The 21,722-nt window shown below is 34.6% G+C and overlaps 1 protein-coding gene across 3 annotated transcripts in view; it reads right to left on the reverse strand.

The window, feature by feature from the left end:
• Nucleotides 1-19,971, reverse strand: part of LOC120632841 (tyrosine-protein kinase CSK) — a 46,841-nt gene extending 26,870 nt beyond the window's left edge. The window contains exon 1 of one of the 3 annotated variants that reach the window (XM_039902877.1): nucleotides 19,859-19,971. The gene's annotated coding sequence lies outside the window, so the exon portion shown is untranslated. Of the gene's footprint in view, nucleotides 1-8,634; nucleotides 8,750-8,923; nucleotides 9,124-19,858 lie in introns of those variants that run through there. The other 2 variants (XM_039902879.1, XM_039902878.1) reach the window with 2 other exon arrangements.
• Nucleotides 19,972-21,722: the final 1,751 nt, after the last annotated feature.

Below are 21,722 nucleotides of genomic sequence, written 5' to 3' on the forward strand. Positions count from 1 at the left end.
GCTCAACATTAAGAGTTTTACTGTTTCGGTGGTCCAGAGTCTGTATACTCCTGATATTGATATGTCTGAATAGACAGTTATGAGCACGATAATTATGATTTCTCCTCCCTGAAACGTCGATTGATGCGGTTAATGTGGCCGAACAGTATTTCTCTATTATACCGCTACTTTCTAATAATAATTTGATGTCGCAGAGATTTAATCGCAATTCTTGCCCACTGAACTACTCAAAGTGGTAAACTTTTGCAATGAATTGGCATTTAAGATGATTGGATTATCGACTAATCGGTCAAAAATGTAAATTTATAATGTCATTAGAGCGGATATGGCAATCAATAAGACGTCACATGAGCTATCTCGAACACGAGCGTGTTTACAGGTTGCATAACCACGCGCTACGGTGATTATAGTCGCAGTTTTTGTCGCGTGCATGGTTACCTGCGCCTGCGCAGCACGGCGCCGATTGCGATCCAATGCAGCGTTCTCTACATACCAAAACGATAACTGTTTTTATCACGCCATTAAAACTACAGCTCATGGTCAAATGTTGACATAATTACTATGATAAAGCTTTTTTCATCGTTCATGCGTAATTGTTTTCGTTTTGCAACAATACAATACTAACAGTCGGTAATTCACATTAATGTACACATGACTAGAATTAATATCGCATCTTAACATTTTCCTAGTGATACTTTAGCAGTGCGCTCACCTGACGATTGACTCGGGACAATATTTCTCCCTCATCCCGACTAATAATCTCCCAATGCTGGGCAAATGCCTGCTATCTTATCTATCCATACTAACCTAATGCGAGTTGTAGTTTTTACAATTAGTGGAAATAAACAGGACCGTGTTTATCTGCGAGGCGCGGGGGGTGATCAGCGATAATTCATAACTCCTTGCTGACACTAAGAATTTCTCTACAAAAAAAACCCAATACCTAACATTATTTATCCCAACCCAGGGTCTATTGCGATTCGTAGTTGAACACCCTATATAATCACTAAACCAAAGAGGCAGTTTGATATACTTTCTCGCACGTGGATTAAATTTTATGGCGTCGATATCGTCTCGAGTAGTGTAAATTCCCTCGCGACGGGCTGGCAAACTATAGAAATCACTATAAAGCAAAGACCGCCGCAGGCCGGCGGTGCGCGGGGATGCAGACGCGTGCCGAGTTGAACGACCACTTCACGCACGTTTCACTTTCATTCCATCCTCTCTACCTACCACCTACCTACTCTACTAGCAACGCCTCCCGCAGCGCTCAATGCAAATTTTATTAATATTTTGTCATGACCTATTACCTCTAATTTATAATAGAAAAAAGGAACCCCTCATTTCCATCAACTAGCCATGTACCTTGCATTACATTGCAAATCGATTTTTGGCATAGCGCTAGTTGAAAAGATATCGTCTACTGTTTATTCCAGGATCCAAAACCGGTACCACGGGATTTGTAAAAATTTCAATAAAGGCGTACGGAGGATCGGGCAACAACTTTTCTGTTGTATATTGCAAAGACGAATCAAATAGGAACGTGATACAAGTGACCTGATGAATATAGCGATTGCAGAACAATTAGCACAGACTCTTAAATAGGACACATGTTGACTCATTGGCCTCGTCCCGTATCAGAGAGCCGGATTCAAGAACGAGAGCCGTGTGAGTCCAGTGGCCGAATCCGATAAGAAATAAAATTTCCATGACACTTTGTATTGGTGATCTCATTGACCTTATTTTATAGGCTTCATAAGTATCTTAGAGTTGCATTCAATATTTGGAAACCAAAACATAGAATCGTAATGGCAACATGTGCAGAGTCGAATCAGTCGTAGAGGAGACTGTTGTTAAATTTTCAACGCTACAACAAATTGCCCGATACGGTAGAGGATACGCTTGGAAAATGTACAGCATCAGCTCTGTGGTCCGCTGAGAAACTTGTGATGATTACATAGCGGCTGACTCAATAGTTATTGTTACATTATAGATCTATCGTAAACTTTCTCAAACTGAGTATTTAAGAAATAGTATCAATGTTCCCCCTAATACCAGCACCTTGATATTCATGCTGTCATGATTTTCATGCAGTCTCGAAATATGACAAAACAAATTACAACAATGCGAACTAGCTGTTGCCCTCGTCTGAGACTCTGCGTTTTTTCAAAACCCCGCGCAATCTGTTACTTTAACTGGGATTAAAATTATATCCGACGTCCATCGCTAGGATGCAATATCTCTATACAAAATTTCGCAAAGATCTGTTAAGCAGTGCATAAATGGAAAAAACAATGGCTATATTTGTGCTTTTCTGGGTGCAAAAAGCATCATATGTCCGTCTCCAGGACAAGCTAGTATCATCTTTATCATCATCATCATATCATCCCATTACTGACCCACTACAAGGCACGGGTTTCCTCTCAAAATGAGAAGGGGTTAAGGCCGTAGTCCACCAAGCTGGCCAATTGGCCAGCTCTGACTGGACTCAGAATGTCCACCAATTGATGGACTAGAATGCTTCTATATGTCTTTAATTATGATCGATGTAGTGGGTGAACTGAACACAAGAAAATAAAAAATATAAACCCTTCCGTATGCGACGCTTAAGTACTAGCTATTGCTCATGGAACTTATATCTAACATAATGCAGTAAAGACGATACGACACGCCTACTAAAAAAATACAGACTCACTGTTGCCTTAAATAATAAATTATAAGTGGCAGGGAGTGGAGGGACGCCGGAAGGCTATTTTACACCAGCTCGCGCTAGTGAAACAGCTCACCTTTTTTTCTATTCTTTATAAGGAATACTTGTATTCAGGCCGGAAATGTATTGCTTCCACTGAAGTATCACAAAATAGATAATAGTGCCACTTTTAGACAATGCACGATCGTTTCTGTACTTATGTCCTTGGCTATATGCTATTACAGAAAATGAGACATAGTGTACATACTTTAGTGTATACGTACACATTGAAGTTTGTTGAAACAATGACCGCGACCTTTACCACAGTGAAGTGTAAAGTTTGCCTTAACGCAAAACATAATTGTTTTGCGATAAGGCAAACTTATGCAATGCAATAACGCATTGCCTAGGCATAAAAAGGCACGGGATTTATTTAGAGCTTCATTAAATAATCGTTTTACAAACAACAAAAAACAAATTTTACAATGGACCTAATACCGGCTCAGTTACGTTAGCGTATTACAGCACCACTTTCAAGATGACATCGATGATTTTTGTAACAGTTAAGTGTCATCGCTCGTCTTCCTGTAGTATATAATATACCCAGTGGGCAAGACTTTCGGAGGTAGCGAGTTCGATCTCGCGGGATCCGAAACTTCGGAGTTATGTGAAGTTTAGACAATTAAATATCACTTTCTTTAATAAACGAAAAGAAACTATATTTATATTGCAGAAAAGAGCTGTACGGTATAAACTTAAATCACGCGAATCCCTCCGTGAGAAGTTTAAAGAAATAGGCATACTTACTGTAGCTTCACAATATATTTATAACAATATAGTATTTGTAAGACAACATATTAGTCTTTATAAACAAAAAGTGGACATAAACAGTCGACTTACAAGAAATGGTCATAAATTAGTGTCATCTGCATATCGTCTGCGTAAGGTACAGGGATCATTTGTGGGATTGAGTATACGCTTTTATAATATGATTCCTAAGGTGATTTCGGACCTGCCAATGCACAAGTTTAAAGAATTTGTTAAAACACATTTATTACAGCGAGGTTACTATACAATTGATGAATTTTTTAATGACAAGGTTGCTTGGAAGCATCCGGCTCCGCTTTCAGCTCTCACAAGATAGAAAAATGAATGTTAAAATGCAAAATGTAAATTGTTGATGTTGGAAAAGAGCAACTGCTGAGTTTCTTGCCGGCTTCTTCTCGGTAGAATCTGCCTTCTTAACCGGTGGTAGAATCACTACAAACAGACAGACTTGACGTTTCAAAAGTGCTTATATTAGGCCTACTTGAAATAAATGAATTTTGAATTTTTTTGAATTTTAACTCATGAGTTGAGAATACCTGAGAGCTAGCTATATACAATGTTCTCAAATACCTGTAGTCTTCAAATCCGCATTTGGCCTCCTCTGAGAGGACACCCATGCCCAGTAGTGGGCCTGTAAAGAGTTGTTAATGATTATGATAGCTCTTCTTCAAAGATGGATTGACTTGTACGAAATTTTTCAATTTCATACTGTAGCACGTTATGAAACCGAAAAGAACATATTCTATTATATTTAAATCGTGCCAAACAAAACAGATTGGACCTTACAAATCTATCTATATGGATTTTTAAAAGTATTACAGATTTTTTAAAGAATCATTTCAATGTGCAAAAACTATCTATGTTTTTAACAAAACGTATCGTAAATCAAAGAAAAATGATTTTCAAAAAACGAATAGTTAACTTTGAATTACCTTTGGTTTGTGGGCTTGTGTTGCCACATTATTGAAAAAACTTAACTTTAACTTTAACTTAACTAACTTTAACTAACATATTGGTGAAACCACCGGCCATATTCTGTAATTAAGTTAATTACAAAAGTAGCTAAAACTTTCTTAACCACAAATTAAATCGAGGGGTTGAAGGAAGACATATATCGGCTGCAGCTATCATAAAGTTGAATACGATATAATATATCAAATGATGTATTTAATCGTTCATAAACGTGTCCGCGAAGACAGTTGTTTATGTTAACAGAATTTTGTTTACATATGATTTTTATTTACCCGGAACTTGTTTTTAATTAATCTAGATTACATAAACGTAGGAAGCAATGCGTAGTATCGTTATTGGGTTTTTATATCAATATAGTGTTCTACAATGTTGTTTCCCATTGTGTAATTAATTAAGACCAATTAACATTTTATTTATCATTTCACACTTTTCAATTATATAAAATCATAGGAAAATATTGGTAAATGAAAATAAAGATATGATAAGTATATAAACATACTCTTTTTTTGCATATAAAACATCTGCTTCTGAAAGTTTGTGTTCGCAAAATACGAAAAGTAATTTTTACGCATCGTTGAATTCCGTCGTTTTTTTAGTGTTATCTATCTATCCATAAACTCCCACGGGAGCGGGAGTGTATTATTCTATTATGTCTATGTAAACTTGAATACTTTGTATTATTAAATTCCCCATAATTAATATCAGCCTGAGCAAGAGCGAAGCGTGGCCGGGTTTAAAGGTAGTAGTAGTAAGTTTTAATTAGCAATTTTCAATAAAGAAATAGTTGTCGATATTGTCTCGACAAATGCACATCCACAAGTGGATTAAGATCTCTTATACTTTTGTTTTTTATATTACTAATATTATAAATGAGATAGTGTGTTTGTTTGTCCTTACTTAATGCCCTAACTAAGCAACCATTGTTAGTTGAAGCCAAGTTAGATGAAAGAATGGTAGATGAAAGTAGTAAGACCAAAACTGCTCTTTCTAGTGCGGAGTCAGGCGCCATTCAAGAATCTTATACGCTATAACCATACTATAACTAGAGACTAATAGCTGGAATATTGAACTGCAAAGTTAAAAGCCAAGGTACACCAGCCTGCGCTATTTTTAAAATAGTTTATCCGCCATTTGTCGGTGGACTATTAAAACAAAATGTTACTTACAACAATAGTTACAAGTTATTTCATCGCTTAATATCCGCTAAGGTTGATTTTACGAATGCGCAGAATTACTGAATAAATTGAACTGACCTTAATGCAACAGCTTCCTTCCCTCCATGGCCATATTTATAAAAGGAAAATACAAGTCTCAGCACTTCCTATGTATTCATTAAATATGGAGTCTTATATGTAAGCGATTTTCCCTAATCATGTTATTAAATACTACGCCGGCTGGCCAATAATATTCTACGATTAGGCACTTCATGTTTAATTTGCAATACAATAATTTCAGTTAGGAACAAATGAATAACGATTGTTCAAACACCAATACGACTTTCAATAATGTCTTCCGTATCGTAAAAGTAAACTGTTTAATCTATTGCATCGATTCTGGGTGGTTTACGGTTGTCGGTCGATAACTTCCGTTGTCTGTTTCCGAAGATCCTCATCAGACCTTTACGAGGTTTGAATAAACAACTTTACGTAGGTACTCTTTGCATTCAAAAAAACTTAAACATAAAAAATTTAATTGGCTCAACGATTGTGCGTGCGTTACATTGTTTGTAGATTGTAAGTTTGTATAAAGTTAACAAGTTTTCTTCTAGAGCTCACCCCGCATTTTTTCTTTCCGATAATCAGTACCTACTTTGAAAGAAATTACTATTGTATTTAATATGCATATAAATAAAGTACGCTGTATTGTTTTATGTCATGGCACGTTCTCTCCCATATTCATTATGTAAATTGGATACGTTGATCTTCGTGCGGAGATTTGTAGATAGATATCGTCGCCGTTTATATAAGCAAGGCCAAAACACAACTGCCTTGCTTGTATTGATGTACGTGGGTTGTATGACTCACCCCATTACCATCTCCAATTGGTAAATGGAGTAGGAACCGACCAAAAGGGTATCAATGCACTTCGGTTAATTGCTTATGACTGAGACTGTACAGTGTACATTTGTTTTTGGTACTTGATTTTCAAGTCAAGATCAAACATCTCGACTTGAAAACCAGAGCTTAATGAATGAACAAGGAATAGTAATTATATTCTTGTATCAGTATCTTCCTTTAAGTTATCATATATTTAACCAGACTAAATTGTACAAACATTTTGTATTAGATGATACGGTTTAGCTTAACAAAAAATTATGTTTTGTTTCATAACCGCATTACTACCTTAAGAATAAGGAAAGATGAGCACGTCAATGACTTTTACAAATACTTTTAATGAAAAGTATTTAGAATATTCTTAAATAAATACATGGTTATTTACCTAACTATCTACAGACATAACTGTTTCTGTTGTAATTTAATTAAAACTGGGCATATCATTCTATTCGTGATTTCATTGTTTCATATAGCCCCACATTGTTTCTCACTACTCATGTGAATTTACATAGTTATGGGGCATGGACGGGGAAACACCAAGAGTCATTTATTACGTAGTTACATTAGTTATTATTGTAATTTATGAAAAGTACCAAGGTTTGGAAGGGTGCACCATTTATTAGTCATCGTGTCCTATCTATCAGGTACTTACAACATTTTTGATAATTTAATACAATAAATAGAAACAAGCGACGCAGGACGGTGGATTTAGTAACTCCCTACAAAAGACCTATGCCCAGCATTGGCCGTCCATCGGTTGTGGTGGGTGATGAGAATGATCATAATTGATGATGATAAAGAGTAGTAAAATATTCATCTTCTATCCATTATAATCCTACCATTGGCCAAAGGCCTCCTCTTTTATAGGGAAAACCTACCATTGGCCAAAGGCCTCCTCATTTATAGGAAAAAAGGATTTAGAACTTAAGCTATCACAATGTATTATAGCAGTTTGTAGTGAACCAGCAGCTTTGTAATGTGGAGTGATAGAATTAAACGAAACGTGATAAAATAAAATAAAATTGAAGCACGACAAAGCAATCGAACCCAACACCTCTTACCTAAGTCAAACAAATTGTGGCTTAAATTCATAATTAAGGTGAATCCTAAATATATTGCTTACGTGGAGTTAAAAACCCCTGTGCAATTTTAGTTTTACAGTATTCAAGTAAAGTATAGCTCTAAAGATATAGTATCGCCTGAAATAAATTGTACATATAATTTACTAAAATAACCTAGACTGCAGACCAGTTAACTAGACAGCCATATGGTTTATTTTAAGCAGCGGGGCGTGCACCGCTTTAACTTAAAACAAGAGTATCGATTCATGCCAACAATAGACAATTTTGCATAGTGCCCGTTCAGTAGGTTATTTAACTAATACATTTTTGTACCTATAGCATACCAGCAATACCGATTAATTGTATATTAAACATGGTTTTTATAACTACTGCGTCTTTTACCCTGTACCCATGTTTAAATGTAAATAAATTCGTTTATCTACCATTACGATGTAATAGTAATTATAGAACCAAACATGTTTTTTGTAATCACACTGTTTTTCAAATAAATCACATCAAATCTGACTTTATAAAACCTTTTAAAGCTAATCCAACCAACATTAATCTTATAAAAAAAGTCATTATTAACTTAATATTATTGCAAACAATATCAATAATAGAAAAATAAAATATTAGTTATTAAAATTAAATTGAATCTAATGTCACAATTTAATATCAGTTAGGTTGTCAAGCGTTCTTTTGTAAATCTTGTGTAGAGATTTATTATAATGAAGATCAGCGTAAAATTTATCTTGTTCAAATGATATGTACCTAGGTACCAATGATTTATAACTCTCAGATCCCGCAATGTGCATTTTTACGTTTTTACTTGGGTCCGCAGGATCTGATGTGTCAGAGATTCAATAGTTATTGATTATAATAATGACATACTTAACACAATGCACAAATAAAGTCATAATAAAAGTACATGTGACAGACACTGCTTTGCTGTCTTTTAAATATTATATTAAACTTCAGAAATACTTAGTTAAAGGTAATTTCGATACATTTTGTAAAAATATTTGCATACCAGAAAACAGCAGCTCTTATAAGTCCTTGTGCAATCCGGCGTTGATTATGATTTATTGTAACTAAAACACCGATAATACAATTTTAGCCACGTAAAATTTATTATTTTTAAGTTTATTATTAAAATTTTTAAAAAAAGTACACTGTTTTGCTAACTTTAAAAATAATTAACTCCGCAAGTACCACTACAGAAATGATTATTCAATTAGTAATTTCGCTTACAATGCAATATTTTTACAAATCCAAATAAAATGAGTACGGATCCATACTATACTGAGATGTTTACACACTTGACAATGTTCAGGAGTGACTAGTGAGTCAACACTCGACGGTTCGCGGGAGGTTCCTTTGTTTATTTACATCGACAACGTGACAAATGGTGCCGCGGAAGACGACGCGACGGAGCCTCGTAATTATCGCGACGGCCATGAAAATACAAAATTCGCCACGAACGTGCGCGCCGAGTGATCGTCAATCACTAACTGTCGCATATCGGAGGGGCCGTCCTGTGTAGGTTAGCCATTTGGTACGCCTGATCAACTTGCCTGGTTAAGTTTCCTAATTAATGCTATTACACATAGTTTATTTCCTTCTGTAATCATTCTAATGATATGTTGTTATTGCTGTGAAATCTTTGCTCAATCATTATAAAAACAGAATGGTGCTTATCATTTTGTGTTGTAGTTGAAAACGAAAGGTTACAAATAAAAAAATAAGAGATTATATTATAACAGCGGAAGTGTTTCTGTTTATTTATTTTTTTACCTATGTCCGGCTCAATGCACCGATTTTGATGAAATTTGGCATATATTGCGTCCTGTAGGTTTAGCTAGCATGCGTACGAGATGATTATCTCTACCAGTTACTCGTACTTTTTCTATAGAGATAGGAGATAGTGGTAGACGAAGTTTTCTCGTGGCGCGCAGTTTAGCTCTACTATTTAAGATACAAGTAGAACAAAAATGAACAACCGAAACGTTTAGACGCAAAATTCGGGCTACAAAATTTTGAAGATCGAGGGCTTCTGGATGTTATCTCTTTGAGTGATAAAGAGTGGCCCTTTTTATGTTTATTTTTAATTTTTGGTACTCAATAATAAAAACATCCTCAAACGTTTATATAATTACTTTAATAATTAGTCTATGAAGGTTTCAGTCTGTTTCATCGCCTAGACATAATTCCGGAATTATTATATTAAATTAAGGTTAAGTACCGGTACTTAATCTGAATTTTAAATTTCTAAACCATTTTGCGGTACCTAGGTCCAATCAACTATTTTCAAGGAGCAGCAATTAAAATGCAGTCGTTAACATGAAAATAGGAAATCAACAGCTGAAAACTTTTTCATGATGTAAACGACTATAATAAATAACGTTAAAAAAAATCCAATAAACAATGGACAATCGTAAGATGCTATACAAAAATAAGTAAAACTAAGATAATATTGAAATACCGGTTTTGCGTCCGGATCAAATACATCCAAATCAATAACTTGAGGTAGGTCCTGATGCTTTTTAGGATCAGCAGCAAAAATTCAGTCGTTTTAACATGACAATAAGTAAACATCCGCGCGGGGTAAAAACGCAATACAATTAGTGGTATTTGTGACAACTGGAGCGTGAGAGGAATCCGGTGTACGGTAGTGTTCACGCAATGCGCGTGCCGTGACCGACTCCGCGATGCGACTGCGACTGGGTTGCCCTCCATTCAAACGACCACGGTTTACAATACTAATTAATGCTATTGTTGTAAACAGGTAATCAATTAACCTACTGATCGTCTATCTACGAGGCATCATGGGCTTGCTTGTGCGATTTTTAAGGTTTCCGTACCTAAAGGATTAAACGGGAAATACGGTCCCGTTTAATCCTTTACTAGAACTCCGCGGTCCGTTATTTCTTATACCGTGATTGTTAGACAGTTGAAAATTTTCCCAGTGTATTTTTGTTGCCACTATTAAAATAAATACAAAAAAAAACAATAAAATAATATTTACGCGCCATTTATTTCCCATACAAACATGATTTTTTTTGTCTGGTATAGACCAGATAAAAAAAACATGCAAAACGGGTAAGAACTTCAATCCGTAATTAAGAATCATATTTACCTAAGCCGCCGATCGCCAAAGAAGTAAGTAAAGTAGATGGCGGATCAGACAACCATCAACCCTCATCTTCCCGGAAGTGTTGTACGAGACGACTAAGGGAATATAACGGAGAGCGGGCAGCAGCCTTATCTATGCTACTACTACCATCCACTGCGATCACCACCCCGTCTGCCCAGGTGGCGGCCAAACGGGACCTTTAGTCCAAGTGTGGACTATTATAGATATATGAGAGGTTGGTCCATAACTACCTTTAGAACCATGTTATAAAAACGGACACTCAACCGCACGAAGGACTTCTATTGCTTTTGCATACGATACGATATGAAGAGATCACTTATATATAATATTGTCAGTTTCTAGTAAGAAGAAGTTAAACAGCTTTTTGTTTAAAATAATCTTTAAATTGACAAAGACTGTCAATTTCTGGTAAGAAGTTTACAGCTTTTTGTTAAAAATAATCTTTAAATTGACAAAGACTGTCAATTTCTGGTAAGAAGTTTACTGCTTTTTGTTAAAAATAATCTTTATATTGAAAAAGACTATGTTATTTTAAATATGTTGCGAGTACGCAGAAAGTATACCATTTTCTTTAAAAATTTCACGAAAGAATTCGCAGGATCCAAGTTATCATACATTTCAATGGTATCGTTTCAAGAATACTACTAGTATAAGATCTATGAGTAGTCTCTGGCAAAATTAATGATCTTTAAATTGACAAAGACTGTCAATCACCATCATGGTTCTCAGCCTATTAAAAGTCCCATTATTGGGAACAAACCTCCTGTTATAGGAGAGGGATTAAAAGGTTACGACATTGCTTTAGTGCGAGTAATGAGTTTCCACGAAAATTATCGTTTAACATAATAGTGGCTAAGATGCTCGAAATTAATATATTAACAGTCGACGGATAAATGTCCTCCCCGAGGCAGAAGGTTGGAAAACGACTGTTTTTTTTAACTTCAAACTGAGTTTTATAAAACTTTGAAATCCAATACTTACTTTAACCGACCCAGTGTTCGACTGCTAACCACTAGGCCAACAAGGCAAAAGTAATAAGACCCACAAATTCATAATTAAAATGAGAGGTTTTTAACATGTGGCGGAATAATTACTGTGTGGTAGAATATGTGCTCATCAAATTAGGTGCGCAAACAGTCACGGCGACTGAAGACGGCGAAGCCGATGATGTCATCGGACGCGCAGTTGTCGCTCTGGGTCGACATCATGGCATTATACTTCTACAGATATGCCAATCGATATGGAAAAAAGAAACGGTCAAGTGCGTGTCGGGCCACGCTCGGTGCAGGGCTCAGTAGATGCCCGTCACAATATGTGGACTTAGACAAGGAACTTTATTTTTCCAGCCAGAAGAAAGGACGCACATACTTCATCATTATCATATCAATTAATAGAAGTCCAGAGCTGGACATAGGTCTTATGCAGGAAGTTCCAAATACCACGGTCTTGTGCCGCTTTGGGTCCACCGGCACTATGATAATGTCATACGTTCACTTTGTCGGGATCTACCGACACTGCGTTTACCGATGCGAGGTCTCTATTCCAGCACATTGGGACCCCAACGTGACGTGACTATGACGTCAACTCTGGTTCTTCTACGGATCTTCTCATTCTTGATTTAACCTCGTAGCGAGACTCCAGGCATAGCTCTCTCCATCGCCCGCTGTCTGACCCTGAGCCTTCTTATGAGGCCCACGACCGCGTGTCAGAGCCATAAGTCGTTACCTATGATGACTGCACACACTTGACTCTAACAAAATTTATCTATTAGAAGCAGCTGCACAAATCCACAATATTTTTTAAGACCTATCCAGCACCTCCAGATATATAAGAGAAAAAAAAACAGAAGAGTCGAGTTATATTGGAAAGTTATTTCGAATAACAGACAGGCAGTTTATTTAATATTCTATTGTACCTGCGTGTGCTAATCAATCTGATGATTATTGCATTATTTCTACATTAGTGCAATAGCAGAACTGCTAATAATTATTTCATATTTTACAGTTTGGAATACCGTGTATGCTAGTTGGCCTGACACGGACTATCCGGAATAGTTTAGTATTTAATGTTTAGAAACTTGTCGGCAGTCAATACGTTGTCATTGGCAACCAGTTGCTATATCTGTAGATACTTAAAACATTTTGTTTTTTACAAACATTAATGTTGGAGGCTTTTAAGCAATTAACATTCGGTACATCATCTGACAATCGTAACTAAAAACAATGTGTCAATTTACGATAAATAATGAATCAACATATTGATAACTTTTTTTATTATTCTTGCACAGAAAAGCTTTCTTTATTCCACTGTAAGATAGCCCTTGACTGCAATCTCACCTGGTGGCAGTCGAAGATGGTAGCGGGCTGACCTGTTGGGAAGTATGGCCATTTACCCACACCCTAAATTGGTGTCTATCGTACAGGAACACTAAATCATATAGCAATGTATTCTTATTTTACTTTTAACCCTGAAATGGGTTAAAGGAGGGGAATGGAATCTATGTCATCAGATGTTATCATAAGCCCACTATACCCACACTATAACCACCGCGCCTACGTACAAAACCCTCCTCAAGGGCTTCAATAGAAAATAATTCGTAAATTAAGACTGGTAGTTGCTAAGAAACTAACTTAGAATATGTTGTTCCTGCAGGGCTAGCATGGGCGGGGGACACTTCTCCACGGGGAAAGGATATAACGTTTATCCCCTCACGCATTTATATCCACCCCCCGAGCATGGGCACACGGGTGGACAATATATCCACGGTGGATATAATAGGGGAAAGACGAACCCCCGGGAAATGTCACAAATTAATTATTCTAATCTGTGCTCATGGTTTTGACAAATAAATTTTTCGTTTTCTGTTTTGTTTTAGTTGTCTAAGTTTTTTATTGTTTTTTTTATCTATAAATGTTCCTCGTCTGCGGCTGTTTGTTTATATTATTTATTCTGGATTTTTCAAAGTGGTATAAAACCTACCTTTCGAGAAAATAAAATGAGTGCTAAAAAGTAAGTCTTCTATTATAAAATGTTTAAAAAAGTGACTACCTATTGATTTAGAAGCGTAACTAATGAATGAATGTTTTACAGTGAAAGTAAACAGAGACGTTAATCATCAAGATCCAATCCTGTTTACATATCAAATTATTGATCTTGTACTATTTTATTTAAAGTTGTGCTTGCCTTTTTCTATGGCCCATTAGTTGACAAATTTGTGTTTATTCAGATCAAGAAGTAATAAAATACAATTGCAAATGTTGGTAGATTTCATGCCAACCCACAACCACCTTGCCACTGGGGAATTCACAGGAACTCTTAGGAGCCAAAAGGGCAGACTCCCAGTGGCAAATCTTAGTCATTACTGAAGGAGCATGGGCCAGACGGGACGGTCAATCAGTGGAAACAGTTAAGTCAATTTTGCGGTAAAGTAAGCAAGTGCAAAAAATTTAAATTATTTATTAGTGTTGTTGGCATCAAACAAGTCTTGCATAATTTTTCCTTTATTTGCAGACGTGGCAGGACATTAAAAAAGCTGCAACAGCACGGGGATGCAGCACCACAGGCAACATATACATAGTATACATGTTGCTGTAAAGTCAACCAAGTGAAGAATTTATTTATTTTCCAGAGTAGGTATAGATGGAAGAATGCAGGATGCTCATTTATCACACAAAAATAAATTAAAAAGGATGAAAAGGTTAATTTAGAAATTTTATTAATTAAAATATGTATTTATAAATCTTTCTCTTTTTTGTCGAGCAACTGTTAACAATCTTGTTTGATCCATATTTGATGTCTGATGTTGTTCTTCGCTCGTATTTACAAAATTTACTGTCATTTGCTCCATTAGAGTTCTGAAATATACAAATTATATTATGCTCAATACTGTTGACCCAAATTAGTAGGGCAAATTGTATGTGAAAATGCTGTGAAATTGTATGATTTATAAGGAACCATTATTATAAGATATAATTTTATAATATTACCAAACATTAATGTGCCCAATAATAATAAGTTATGGGAACTTAAATATTATTTAAAGTATATATTTACAATACACGCCTATAATGATGCATAATATTATAAAGTGTTATGCAGGCATATATAAGTGGAGATGCTTTTTCGGGACTGTAATGAAGCACCCAGTCAATCCCCAAGCTGCGAAATGTGTCTTTGAGGTACCTATTGGCCCTTTCCACACAGTTTCTTACTTGGCAGTGCCAGTTTGTGTACTTCTCTGCAGAACTATTTGGTGCAGCTTCTAGATCCGGAGTCATCATCCAAGGCTCTAGAGCATAGCCTGAGTCCCCAATAAAATTCTACTTTGTTATTTAAACATGTAAATTAATTCCTACTTGTTTTGCTTTTTCAGATTTTCTCCAAGAATTTAATAAAATGTTGAATAGAAATATATGCACAATCCTACATTGTAATTTGGACGTGATGATTAACCCATGCCCATGTTAAATAATTTATCAGACATTTTTTTTTGTATTTTCTTATATTTCATTACTAAATACAGTATCTACTGCCAAGTTTTTGTACTAATTCCTCAAATAAACAATTTTATTATAATGAGACATTGTTTTTTGTATATTCATATAAATAATTTACCAGACTAGTCGTATACAACATATGCAGCAGAATCCTAGGCATGTAATTTCTAGGTAATTATGAGGAGTATAATATAATGATATAGGTAGGTGTGTAACTTTTTTTGATTTGCATTGTTTCCCTTTTATACTAGTAAATGGCAACAATAAGTAAAGTTTTGAAAGTTTGCACATTTTATTTAAAACATACATAAGATGTAGTACTGTCCGATTCTACTTTCATACAGCTGTATCTTTTCATATTTTACTTTAGAGTTAATAAATATGAATTGGTCATGGACACACACCCAAATCTGTAAAACATATTTTAAAATTATTAACTTACTTGATTGTTTAAGTTTTTGATAAACTCTAGATCTAAATAATTTGTCTTTACCAGTTGAACATCTATCGTGGATCTCCAGAGTCTGTTCCCGGGAATAATATCTACTTTGGCATTAGTCTAAAATGAAATGAAAAATAATTAAAGTACCTAGCATTGAATATCTTTGCTATGTACTTATACTGAAGTACTAAGTACTGACTAATAATTTTATTATTAAAGTAAGTATATCTATATTTGATGAGGGGATGTCTGCCATTGCCAGACGGGTGATCAGTCCTATGTAAGGACCATTCCACCCGTCTGCCATTGCCAGACGGGTGATCAGTCCTATGTAAGGACCATTCCACCCTATTCCCCATGTTTGAGACACAGGTTTTACTGGTGTCCCGGCAGGGTCCCCCCTGAAACCTACCAGTCTCTGTGGTGAACCTAACAATATCCCCTAAGGTGAGGTTTGCTAGGTCTTCTTCACTTATTCTATCCTTACCTTGTAGTTCCCATCTTACCAACACGTACAAGGGGCACTCGGCTATAAAGTGAAAACTAGTTATCACATCACTGCACTTTGAACAGGATGGGATTTATATTTACTCATGAGAATTATTAGGAAGTAAGTACCTATATATAGTCACATACTGACAATAGCTCCAGTAATTTGGGTCAGTTATTTGCTGACTGTTGTTTGAGCAACAGCCATGGTCTTGACCTGTCCCCGCTGATAACTACCGTCCGCTAATAGCCTTAAAGATGTGAGAACCTAGACAAAAAGTGATTAGCCATGCTTTTTTTTAAACCTACGTTCATATATAGATGATGTCTTTGCACAAGGTGATTTTAGGTACTTAATAACAACTTACTTTTATGTGCACTGGTAGTCCATCGACAGCATTTAGTGGTTAGTGCCTCTTTAAGGTCCTCGCACGAGTACAGCACACAATTTTTACCCATCCGAAACAAGTGTTGGAACTCTGCATCGGGAAATTCGAACGGACTACTGGCGTCACGTATAGATCGCCGGTGTAATTTTCGTTCAGATTTCTCCATTTCACTTGAATAATAAGAGCCCCAGAAAGCACGAGACATGTTTTTTTCGACTTTAATTCGTTAACAGAATTTTAAACCCACGTCTAAGGACGGGGATAAAATTGTCTCTTTCAAATGTCAAAAAAGGATAGTCTTTCCCCTTTCATTTCTTCCCATGCTATGGGCGGGGGATATATATCCACGAGAAATGTCAAACGGGGATAAATTTATCCTCTCCCCTGTTGCCGTGCTCTGGCAAGGGGAAAAGATAATTATATCCCTTGATAGAGGATATAATCGGGGGATATAATTTATATCTCCTGCCCGTGCTAGCCCTGCTGAGATACATAGGCATTCAAACTCTTCAACTGTATGGGTTTTGGAGCACGAACTCGCCATGCGGTTCCAATGTGGATTGGCGGCAAACTTTGTAATAACTAAGTATTGTAAGCATAGCTTACAATATCTATGTACAAGTCATGTATCATTTGAAAAGTATAATAATGTATTGACTAACATAATTCACACACTTTTCAGAAACATTTGCCATTTTATTTATTAAGGTAATTTACTTTAACAATAATAATTATTAACTAGCTGGCACACGCAACTTCATCTGCACCAAATCGGTTATTACCTGTTTTAATATCTTAAAAAAACTTAGAACTTAATTGCAGCACCAACAGAGTCCACTGAGGAACACATTAATTAAGAGTTCCTCAGTTTGCAGGATTGCGGAGACATCAGGCATCCAGATGGTGAGTATGGAATTTGATTCTACAGAGTGAGCGGCACAGTTGCAAGCAACGGCAAGTTAATATGAATTCTGTCCCATTCAAACAACATTATGATGTCTCTAATAAAGTTGACACCCATTAACATAAACTTTAATTCCCATGACATTTTAAAGGAATAGGCTTTGTATACATTTTTTTCTATAAGAGATTTACTGATAATACAAAGCGTTTATGAAGAATTACATACAGTGATATTTTCACCCACAATAATGTGAACTCTCACAACAATTCATCCAATAGTTAATTACAACATCTGAATCAGCATATCATCTTGCAATAATCAGATTGATATATGTGAAACTTCATAATATTGTATATGTATTGAATATAGGTTTAAATCTTGATAAAACCCTTCATGTTTTCAATACTAATATTATAAGGACAGTAAAGATTTAGTTTTTTGAGTGAAATGGATAAACTCAACAACTTAACTGATTTCAAAAGTTCTTACACTTTATAAAGCTGCATTTTAAGCAAATAACATTTTTACGTATAATTTTATTGGTTATTATATTACAGTAATAATATAATTTCAAATAATGGTGTTCGTGAAGTAAACCAGAAGAAAAAACAATACTGAGATTCTCTAAACAATCTGCTTCCGCTGTCATGGTACATCCATATGAAAATGTTTTCATAAATAAAAATAAATAATAATAAACTAGATCTAAAGAAAAGTCATGTCCATCTGTTATAAATAAACCATGATTTTATGTTGGAAATAATATAAAAATGAGAATGTGATTTTCAATTATTATTAGTAGTTATTAAAGAGTAGAATAGAATAGTAATAGAATATTAAAGAATTTATTTATAAAGATAACCTTAGCTAGATACATAATCTTTAGGATATATTATAAACTTAAAATAAAATATTGGACAAGAGCATCATTCTGGGAGGGTAGTTTAAGTCCTGATACCAACAGTTTTTCCAACAGTTTGTTTAGTTTTAATTAAATTGAAGATGTATTAATAATATTCATTTGTGATTAATGCCACAGTAGAATGTATTCATCGGTACATTAGGTGCAGGTTTTTTCAGTCTTATTTTGTTTAGGAGTTCAAATTGAATCAGTGATGTTCAACACCTGTTATGAAAGCAAAAATTATATTTTATATTTTTAGTTAAAAAAAATTTTTTTTAATGTTCCAGTAATGAGTTTGTTTGCAAATGTATAGACTATAATTATATAGCTAGTAGTACTTCTTGATACATATTAGTAAAGTCATTTGTGGAATTCAGTCCTGACTTTGTTTTGTTTTATTATGAAAACATATGTTTTATTAATTTGTCTAATTTATATTTATTTATAGCTGAATGAATTTTTAATTGAAAACTTTTAACATAGTTATGTTGACAGTTTATTATTGTTTTACAGTACCAACTGAAAATTTCCGAACAGTATTATTTTTGCAGAAAGATTATATTTAGATTTATTATTTAAATTGCAAAATCTCAACATTAAATTGGAGCATGGTAGATTATCTGAGCTCTAAGCATTAAAATTAGAGAAGGCCTGCACTTAGCACTAGGAGGCGGATGATGATGAGGACTTATTTTGAGAGTTCTTTTGATAGGAAAATTAATTAAAGATATTGTTTTGAACTTATCATTGTGCAGGCTAGGATTCATATTGGTGCCAATTCTGCTTTACCTGTCTGCTTCACCTATAATCTTAAGTGAACTGATATCTAAAAGCTATCCTTTTCCAGGGAATACAGAGTGCAATAGTTAGCCCTAATTTTAGCCTGGTCTACTTAATTTAGATAAGAGATTCCCAGTCTCACTCACACAGATTATGTCTACAACAGAATCAGCCCCATTTAATGAAAAATTACAATTCATGCTATAAAAATTAATTTAGTCTTGTCAATTAAATCTAGGAATAAATCATTAATTCATTTTTTTTTTGGAAATAATAATTTTTTTTATTTTAAATGGAATAATTATTTTAATGGAAATATGTTTTGCAAAATTATTTAAAACTACCCATAATCATAAGTTTATATTAGTTTATTTAATTTAACATTAAAATGTTGTGACTTTAATTTATATAGAGGTATCGATTTTTATCCACCTTTACGACCATGATATCATTAAAAACAATACAACCAGGAAAAAATCTATAAATATTTACATCTCAATATGACTGGATGTTAATTAAGAATGAATTAGAATGCTGTTCCCAAATTCTTTAAAATCCTATAGCCTATTTCACCAAACGCATAGGTATACGAACTACGAAGTCGTCCGCCTACAATTTACTACATTGCCATTAGCAGAAAAGCGAGTAGAGATCCGTCATCTTATCGATAGATAAAAGATTTAAAAACGTACTCACCAAGTTAACTGGTCACAAATAATCTTTCCTAAGAGTTCTTATTTCATTATTTATTCACAGCACTTCATAAAATCTTCAATAATCATAAACACAACACATACGTCACTTGCAGGTATCCGCCATTTTATAAATTTATTTTTGGTTCTCTCTGGTTCATCTCTTTGGTTGTCTACAGTTGTCTCTGTTTGAATAGATTATTTTAAATCATAGACAAATTATCTTAATCGAAGTGAGTTAATAAATTTCTGGTTTATATTCTCTTTGCATAAAACTCAGTTACTGGTTTTGAATCGAAGCGAGCGAGCACGTTTGTATACTTTCATCAAAGCTCTGATAGAAATGTTTCCTCCATATTTCGCCTGCTCAGATTGGCCCTAAAATCATGAATTATAGGCCAAGTTTTACTATAAGGTTAGATAGATAGATCTTCAATGGAGCCCATTCTGTTGTAAACAAATCATTCAATTACACTAGAATACGACAAAAGTCACAGATTGTTTAGACGCCAAATATATAAACAAACTATCGTGTGTGACTAATACATCTGTTCTTGATTCAATCACCCAGGTATTGCTATTTGATTGCTTTACTTGCGTAAACATTGCTACTCGCAAATGCCATGACTTTTTCGGGGACCTAATCATCTCTCTTAATATACTTAATTTTAGTCCCTAATTACAAATCATGTCAAGCAACAAAAAAAGTCCTGCGACAGTTTACGGAGCAATTAAAAAAAAAATTAAACACTGTTTAGGTACATTGAACACATAAATTTAAAATATGTTTATGGTTATGTTTAGCACTATTATTAATTTAAATTACAAACTAGTCGATTCCCTATCATATTTAGAAAACTCTTTAGTTCTAGTTATGGAGGGTAGAGGTAAGGAGAGTCATCTGTGTATATGAAAAAGTGTCGTCAAAATGTATTAAATTAGGATGGCGCCACATTTGCATCAGGGTAACTCTTAAAAGAAGCGCCAAATATAAATATTGTTAGAGTAGGCTTGAAAAATAAACAAGGAAGTATGGAGATACAAGGAAGTAAGGTTATATTTACCACAATATTTTGTACAACGGAAGTTGTTGAAATTCTCAATAATTAACTACTTTAGTCGATAATGACATTAAATTTTTTAACTCGGCATACTTCAATTCATCTACGATTGCTACATTCATACCATACCCTGTGCATCCACCAGCGCCAATGTGGAGGATTTTTGAACTGTTATTTAGCGCAACAACTGGACACTTTTTCAACTTTTCTCCCATATAAGATGACTCTCCTTACCTCTACCCTCCATATTTTATATCAACGAATTTAGTTACCATACATAAAATATAACCAGAGACGTGGCTAACGAGAAGGATAGAGGAAAGAGGAGGAGAAAACCAAATTTTAATTCTTTAGCTCATAACTTTATAAGAGAAAATCTAACTGGAAATAAACTTAAAACATAAATTTAATGTGTTAAGTTTAGTTTAGATAAATGACTAGGGTAATCTTTTGTTTTAAACCATAACTCCGAGTGTGTTGATTGCGTTTGTATATAGTGCCATGTTTTGTATTTACTGAAGGAGGAATAATGCATATTTTAGTTTGATCTTTTGGGAAAATGTAAAAATTTTGTAAACTCATTAATTGTAAAATATAGTGTGCCTAGTTTCTGTATAAATAGTAGAATTTAGAATTTAGTTTTATATAGACCCTAGGTAACGTAAATAGTCTAGTCTTACTATAGAATAAGGAAGGACTATTAGGTCCTATTTCTGTCAAATTTACTGTAAAAAATGGATAAATAATGAGTTGATCTCAGAGTTTCTAGAGAATTGAACGAAACGATATACATATAAACGGCTCTGG

Source organism: Pararge aegeria, chromosome 20 (assembly GCF_905163445.1).
Source record: "Pararge aegeria chromosome 20, ilParAegt1.1, whole genome shotgun sequence".
NCBI lineage: Eukaryota > Metazoa > Arthropoda > Insecta > Lepidoptera > Nymphalidae > Pararge > Pararge aegeria.